General features: G+C 39.0%; 1 long non-coding RNA gene across 1 annotated transcript in view; it reads right to left on the bottom strand.

The window, feature by feature from the left end:
- Positions 1-542: 542 nt before the first annotated feature.
- The window catches only part of LOC142601250 (uncharacterized), a 104,898-nt gene continuing 96,801 nt past the window's right edge, over positions 543-8,639 (bottom strand). Inside the window, exons 4-5 of the long non-coding RNA XR_012834853.1 lie at positions 4,462-4,606; positions 543-2,403 (exon numbers count right to left, since the gene is read on the bottom strand). This is a non-coding gene — a long non-coding RNA (uncharacterized LOC142601250). The remainder of the gene's footprint in view (positions 2,404-4,461; positions 4,607-8,639) is intronic.

The raw sequence follows: 8,639 nt of genomic DNA, 5'->3' as shown, positions 1-8,639 counted from the left end.
GCAACAAAAACTTTTCTTCCTATGAGTTATAGAGATACCAACAGGAATTTATAAGCACATCATTCCACCCATCAGAAAAATTTGTTGTGATCACCAGCATAGTATGACCTGCCACACGGAAAATCCTAGTTGGACTGGAGGACAGGGTGCACAGTAGCTTCAAAGTTAGTAAATTTCCAGAGAAAATTAAATTGTGTAAGGTTTAGATGGAGAGTCCATAAACACAAAATAATTCTAACACATTCCAGCTGGTCCAAGAATGCAGGCTGAATGCACACAATAACAGGATAATTTTATTTTGAGCTAGGTTTCACTCCAGCCTTTACCACAGATTTATGTGGGCTTGGCATATACGCTCCTAACTGTACTTTTAACTTCAGAAGGGGATAACGATCAATTAAAGGATCCCATAATGCTGTGAGAAGACAGGGACAAAGGGTTGGGGGCAAGGTACTGAGCAGGCCAACATCAATGGCAGTCACAAGCACTATGCTCTGCCTCTGTGGACTGAACTTGTGATACAGAAAAGAGTAGAGAAAAAGTCCACAAGCTCATGGATCTTTATTAACATGGAGCTTATGTAAATTGCACATTAAATAGGTTACAATACTTCCACTTGGCAAGAAGAGAGCCAACCATCTGGACTGATGTGATTAGCAATGTTCATTCTAATATTCTTTGACTAAAAAGCACATAGTTTTCTGGAAACAGATATACATGAGAAAAAATCGAGGATTTCTTTAAGCTGTATTAATAGTGGAAGTTGTGCTGTGTAATTCCAATTCATTTGGGTAATGAGGTGTACTAATTTTCAGACTCAGTCCAGTTTAGACACACAGCATGCATATGCCCTGTAATAGGAGTGTTTATTAATTATATTTAATTGTCATCATTTTTCCTAATGATAGTTGTGTTCACCTCCGTTCATTTTGTTTCTGAAATGGCGATTAGCGAGAATGGGGAACATGGATGAATAGGCAGCTGGAACTAAGGGTGGCTGCAGCAGAAAAATCGGCCCTCAGCAAGCCAGCCATCAACAGTCATCCGGGCCATCATGCTCCAGTGGTTGGGAAAGGAAAGCTTGCCCAACCCCATTGCTGCTCTCCGGTGGCAAGCAGGCCAGTCGTACAGACAAGCTGAGTGCCTTTCATATATGGATGTCTGCACCATGAGCACAGGCTTAATTAGAATTTTCCAATTAGCTGATTGCACATTTTTATGGGGTTAACTAGTGGTAACCTCCACATCACTCATAGCAGGGGCATTAGGGTTTATAGGCCTTAAAAATGCCACCAGCAGGTGGAGAACGAGTGACATGAATCATGTACACATGAGCACACATGCACTCAATCTTGAGACATTGCTGTAACTTGCAGAGTTGCATTTTGTCACTAGAATACCAGTTCCCAAATCCTTCCCAGTTGCAACATGACATGTGGTTGCAAACTGAACTTCTGGCTTAGCACCAGAAACAGAATTGCCATCATGACTCTTCATGAGATTGCAGCCTGTATATTTGGAAAAGCTGGGGGAAAGGGTATTGCAGCCTCCACACATGCTTATGTCCAACTGAAGTGGTTGTAGATTTAAATGTTCTTCCGCTTCTCTGAAGGTGCACCATGTATGTTATGCCCAAGGTAGTATTTCCAAGTTCAAGATGAAATTACATGAAATTATTGGCGGTATTCATATAATATTCTTGTGAGCCTGAGGACATTGAATTCTGTGTACATGAGAGGAGAGCTGACAAATGCTCCATGCATCTTATACATCTCTTCTCTGTGCATTCACTTGTGTTTTCTTGTACACTGTGATATCATGAGAAATACCTCCCAATTTCATGAGATAAACCTGGGGTAGAGGGAGGCTGTTGTGAAGGCTCTTTGTTGCAGTCCTGTCTTTCTTAGTGCTGGACTTCATAAATTCAGTACGTAGATTAATACAATGATGAACAATTTAATTGCACATCAGCCAATGAGACAAAACCTTCTTGAAATCCAGCTAGTTCTGTTGAACTTTTTCTAAAGTAGCAAACATTTTCCTGTCAAAATACCTGACACAGGCCACATAAGGGTTCTTCATTTCTGAGCCCACACAAAGTCCCTAGGTATCATTTCCTTTTCTTTTTTCAGTCATGTGTTTCTGGGAGATTAGGCTCATTAAAAAGAAGAAGTGCTGTAGACTACTTTCATTTTGTGTGAGGCTGGGTAGTGTTTCCTTTCCCTTCACCCTGTGGCAAAAAGCACTATTCATGACCATCCTGGACAGCATATTTCTATGTTGTGACTCATTCCCCTTTTGCTTTCTGAGCATCTTCTATGACAGTAGAGAAGGGACTGGATCTTACGGTACTGCCATTTTTCTTTGTAGGTCTTTCTTCCTCAGAGAAATTCTTGGGCCTTCCTGGAATGTATATGTATAAAAAATATGTCATATCTAAAGACTAATAACTAAAACACGTCAGGTAGATAGATGAATATTTTTTAGTGAAAAGACATCTTCTACCACAAAGATTTCAAAAGGGTTTTAAAAGAGATGTGTCACTGAAAAGAGAGGGACAGTATCTGTCCCTCTGCACACTCAGCCAGGCCTACCAGCCAGGACAAAGGACCACTTGTGCCAACATTGCATAATTCCATTTTCCCCTCTAGTTCAACACTTTCACATCTCTTGCCAACCTTTACTAGATACACCACATTTTTCCACTGTTCCACAAACACTTGGAATCTGAAAGGCGATGGGTTGGAGAGGAATGTTTCACATTCCAGTTGGGACATCTAGTCCTTTTGTTACAGCCTTTTGCTGGAGTATGAGACCACATGCCTTATCGTATGCAATTGGGAAGCTGTCACATATATCACCCAACAAAAGCGTGGTGCCCTGGGAGAGCTCCAGAAACACTGTACACCCATGCTACCAGAAGCCTCCAGCACACTCCTAAAAGAGCAGCTCCACATTTCAGGAAGTAACACATTACAGAATGATTCTTCCATTAAGATTTATGCTTAAAATAGAGGAGCCACAACCTTGTGCATCAGCAGAGTTTTCATCAGCTGATTAAGCATGACAGATGAAGCAGGCTCCTGACCTTTCTAAGGCTGAGGGGGAAAAGGGAAAAGAAAAAAAAAAAAAAAGGAAAAAAAAAGAAAAAAAAAGAAATGGCCTCTCTTTCACCTCCATATTCAATGGCGCACTTCCTCAAACAAATAAAAAGACACTTTGCAGCTGAACAAGAGGCCATGCAGTTAGCCATGGGGCCCTGAAGTTGTTCAATCAAGAAGGAACATGATACTATATGATTTTTCTGTTCATTGCTCCTGGGGTGGGCCATTGCTCCTAAGTGAAGAATAATAGCTGTCAATTACGTTCAGATCACTGTAAGGGCCCTGGCACTCTTAGGCAATCTGTTATTAAACCGTTAACTTTCTGATGTCTACCTTATTACTTTAAACGTGCATACCAGACTGACTTTAAATATACACACTGAAAACAGTAATAAATCTTTCCTAACACTGCGAACTTAATTTGCTGAGAGCAATCAAAATCTTGGGATGTATGCACAGCCCTTAATTTCTAAATATTTTTTTTTTTACTTTGTGAAGAGTTCAGCATGTGTAAGTTGCTTTCAGAGTAGTCACGTAGTCACACCCTAAAAAATGATCTTGTCGTGGAAGTCTTCTGGATCTAGGCATGACTGTTTTAGAAGACAGAACCTAATATTTGGGTAGAATTAATTGTTCTGGTTTCTTAAAAATATTTAAATAAATTTAAAAAAAAACACTAGGGGATTGAAAACACTAAAAAAAAATATTTCATATATACTCTTTTTAATTTGTTTTAGTCTACAGTAGCATTTAAAGAGTTGTATAGAGGTTGATGCACTTGCGACAGCACACGTAGCATAGCTTATCATTAGTGAATTTGCCTTCATCTCTTAACATAATTTAGTCACAATCCTGTTATTTAAGCGTTGCTAAAGCTGTTAATTGAGATTAGATTCTTTTCTACAAGCTATGTTCTAGTTCAAGTAGGAATTAATTCAGGGAAGTCCTATGTCCAAAGTTATGAAGTAAGTTACTCTAGATCATTACAGTAATTTCTTCAGAGTTTGTAATATAAAAATCTATGAATATATGTCTGTTCCTACACTTACAGATGCAGTACTTAATTAGAGTTATATATTACTGCAAAGAGAAGTATTAATCTACCTTATAGCCCTCCTGGTTTTACAGTTGAAAATTTACTAGATATTTAAAACTAGACATTATGATCTTTGTCATGCCGCCTTCTTCCTTTCTTGCATGCGGGAGAAGTGATCTAGATACATTGTTCCTGATTTTCATTTAGATTCAAAAGTGTTTTCAGAAAGAAGACGACTGATGATATAGTGTGCATTCTGAAATTTTGCATGAAATGAAATACAAAGTGAAAAATGTTGTTGCTTAGACTGAAAATGCTCACCTCTATAGGTTTCTTAATCCCTTGTGAACTCCATAGCCTAAATCCAGCTCTGTGAAAGTTCTTGAGTTCACCAGCTCGTTCTGAGACAGGAGCAGCTTTGCTAGTGGCAGGTACCTACCAAAGGCTCTGATAGTAGGAGGTAAACCTTCAGAAAGAGGAAACCAGCTCACAGAAAATTTTATGAACAGAAACTTTGATTCAAACTTTGAAGTCCTGGAGAACTGGCATAGAATGAAGCAGGAAAGCTACGTGTTCACACTGGCTCATGAATTACTTTTCACTATTTCCCAAGTCAATGGGGGTTTTTTGTCACTATGTGCTTGTTCAGGGCAGGGATTTGAACATAAATCCCTCACTTCATGCTTCATTTTCTTTCCCTTCTGTTCTCCACCAAAAGACCTTATAAGATCCCTGAGATCTTATCCCAAAGGAGAGTGAAAATACAGAAATATGTCTCAGGAGTTTTACTAGATGGGAACAGTGGTTCTTATGCAGCTTTACGTTCAATTTTAGGTAAATGGAAATCTGGAATTGTTCACCTACGTGAAGGCTCCTAGCTGAGACAGCTGGATCAGGAGTGTAGTTATTCTGTGCTTTTCTGCAGGCAATGAAAAAAGAAGTCACTAGCAGAATAGAATACATGCAAGTGCCAATACCACTCCAGTGCTTACATTGATTGAACACAGGGAGGAGAACATGCTATTAGGTTTGTACTTTCATTAAGGGATCTTGTGGTCACCCTCTCTGGACAACTCAGCCCTCACTCTAGTTCTTCACTCACTCTAGAGAACCAGTGTCATCTACTATGTATCTAGTGGGAAAGTAAGTGCTTGCCTAACCAAGTAAACAGAATACCTTTACTCTTTGTCAGCCAATGTCAAGATCTATTTAAAAATACAATAATTCAGGTAAATATTTTCAGATGGTTTTTATATGTGCTGGTTTATTCTATTAAGCACAGTTTTCCAGGCTGACTGTTTCATTTTTAAATGCAATAAATTAATCTGAAAAGTCAAAAAGTATACATAATTGTTGCCAGGTCTGCAGTTGATAAATAGAAGTGGGAATTTTTCTTTTGCAGAATGTTTACCCTCCTTTGATGGATACAAAATGACAAAAAAAATGCTTTTTAATGGAATGGAAATGGCATAATTTTAAAAATTCAAAATACAGTATAACAATATTACATGACTGAGATGTTTAAGTTCTGTTAATTAAACTTAATCACCATGTTTCACTTTGGCTCCCTTTAAGAATTCATTGTACCTAGACTAGTTACTGCAGTATCCGGTATTCTTCATGTTCTATTTTCTAGCATGAATCTCCAGATATTCCAAGATATCTGAAACAAAACTTTGAGGAGGCAACTTAGCAGCTCAATAGAACATATACAAAAGTAAAACCAGCCCAGAATTAAATGTTGCAGTTTCAATTCAGACTGCCTTATCCCAAAATATTTTGTTAGCTTTCCTTGATAAGAATCCCAAAATTTTTGCAAAGTCAGAATTTCCCCAAAAGGGTTGCTGTCTGTGCCATATGCAAATCTGAAGCCAGGGAGAGATCCAAGGAAAGAGTGAAGTGACTGGGACAGCATTTTACTAACCTCTTAGTCATCCTATTTACAAAAGAAATAGACTGAGTGGTTGCTTTTGAGACTCCTGTTGTCCAGGGATTTATCCAGAGATGCCTTTTTTTTTTTCAGTGATCAGAGTTTTGGAGCATTACAGGCTTTAAGGTACCCTAATCAAAGCCTGTTGTTTGCAGAAGTCTCAAGTATTGACTGATGTTTTTTACTGTCCAGGAAGGACAGAGGTCAGAGTCACAGTTGGAGGCTTAGCCTGATGACAATGCTTTTGTGACACTGTGGGAACAGGCTGACTAGCAAAAAGAGAACATTGTGTCTGTGTGTATTCTCAACTTAAAAAAAAAAAAAAAGTCTTGTAACACTGTCTCAGATGTTTATAAAATAAGACAATAATTGATTGTATTGCAAAAATGTGCCTTATCAGAGGCAATCTGGATTCATGGAGTCGCTTCTGGTACAGAAATATTCTCCACAGAGAAACTTTTCTCCTCATAGCTGTGACAACCCAAAGGAAAGATCACCATCACTTTGCTCCCACCTTTCTTCAGGGAGACACAGCAAATAGCTGCTCATACCTAAAGAAATATTGAAAAACTCTGTGTAGGCCCTCATGTTAAATGTCTTCTTTTCTTTTAGCAGAAACAAACCAACCTCACTAAGCAGTCTCATAAAAACTGATAGTGTTTAAAACACGGACTGCCCATCCCGAAAGCAGTATCTGCTGCTGCCTTCCTGTGAGAGAGCCTGTCCTTTCCTGCTGAGTTACCCAATGAACTTTCCTTGCCTGATCTTCAGTGCCAGAAAGGAGAGGAATAAAGAGTTTCTCATAACAGGACACAGGTGATTCCTCCTTGCTTGCACCAGTTTACATCTCCTTGCTTAGACCAGTTTACATCTGTACCATCATGTAAAATCACATACATCCACTATCTGTTCTGAATTGCAGTTCAGTAGAAATGAAACAGCCTTTCCCTCTCCTCTTCCCCTCATTTCAACAACCAAAAATTGCTGAGCACACTTTCTGTATTCTGGGCATCTCCTCATGGCAGATAACCTTTCTTGTTGCTCCTTGCGGCTGAAGTATCTTCTGCATTATCAACATGAAAGGATGTTTAAGCCCTAGATGTTTAGAGGCCCAGAACCTGGAAAATTTGTTTTGTTCCCTGTTTAACTGCAGACTTCCTATGTGACATTAGACAAGGCATGGAGTCTTTCTTTGCTCCATTTTCCCGTCTATGAAAGGAGATAATTGTACTTGCCCCCCTCAGAGGCTTTAAAGATTGCGAGGCACTCAGGTCTGCAGCAACAGAGGGCAAACCAACCCCTAACCCATCCATTTAGGGAGACAGATAGTCCTCAGTTTTGGCCAGGTAGACCAGAGAATCTGCCCCTCCATCAACACAATCAGAACAGGAGGAAATAAAGCCAGCTGGTGCACGACGTTCTTCAGAGGTTCTGGAAATCAGCAAATCACTACTTCACATATGCCCATTTCAGACAAACTTCAGGAATCCAGTTTATGACCATGGGCAAATGATCTGGTCAATAAGCATTTGCATTCATGATTATTTCTACTAGGACGCCACAGAAATTATACAGAATTAACCCAAAGGAAGCAGCATTCTTCCCATCAGAATTCTTTGCTTAACATATATTCAATCACAGGGAGAAAAAAGTAATCATTATATTGCCTGCCAGGTACAAAAGCAGGAAAAGTTTGAATGCAAACAAGAACATTTGTTGTCAGCTAACGACTGTAACTATTTGCTGTTCATCACTCTTCTGCTTCTCATGGAAGTTTCAGGCATATGATGAGAGAGTCAAAACGACTCCAGAAACTTTAGCGATCTGTCACATACTGCAAGCGTGAACAGTCAAAATGATCAATGTTTGAACATGCCATGTGATGGTAATTGACACAACAAGAAAAGCTTTTACCCATACCGAATAATTAAGAATAATCAATATATTGGCAGGACTGATTCACTGCTGATTCACAGACAAGGAAAAAAGCCATATTCCTTGAACCATTTATTTACCATGACTAGTTCCGTCATATCAAACTGCAATGCTGCAATAGCACTTTATAAATGAGCATTGATTTCCATCAAGCATTTAGTGAAAGTTTACAGCATAGTTAGGCTGCTGACATGCGTTGTTTTAGAAACAAAGCCCAATGCCTAACTTTCACACTGCAATCACAAATCCCATCTTCCAGCTGGTACCTGATCTAGGTATAGAAACAACATGCCAAAGACCAGCAGTTTGCAGTGCAGTATGAGAGACTGGTGTGACTGTGCAGCCTGTATGTCTATCTTTAATGTTGTATTTTCTTGATTTATTACAAGTTCAGAGAAGATAAACACCACATTTCACTAAATTGCATGTTAAAATATATAGTTGGCCATACACAATACAGATATTTGGCAGAATATATTCATTATAAAACACAAGCCTGTCTGTGGTTTCCTTACTTTCAGGTGTTCTGTTTTTCCTCCTTGCTGACCATTTTGACATTTCTCTCAGCTTTCTCCAGATTAAACATCACATGTAATCTCATGGGCAGTGTTTGGTATCATCTAGGTAAACTATC

The sequence above is a fragment of the Balearica regulorum genome, chromosome 3, assembly GCF_011004875.1.
Source record: "Balearica regulorum gibbericeps isolate bBalReg1 chromosome 3, bBalReg1.pri, whole genome shotgun sequence".
Taxonomy (NCBI): Eukaryota; Metazoa; Chordata; class Aves; order Gruiformes; family Gruidae; genus Balearica; species Balearica regulorum.
This window is presented reverse-complemented; position numbering and strand designations above follow the sequence as displayed.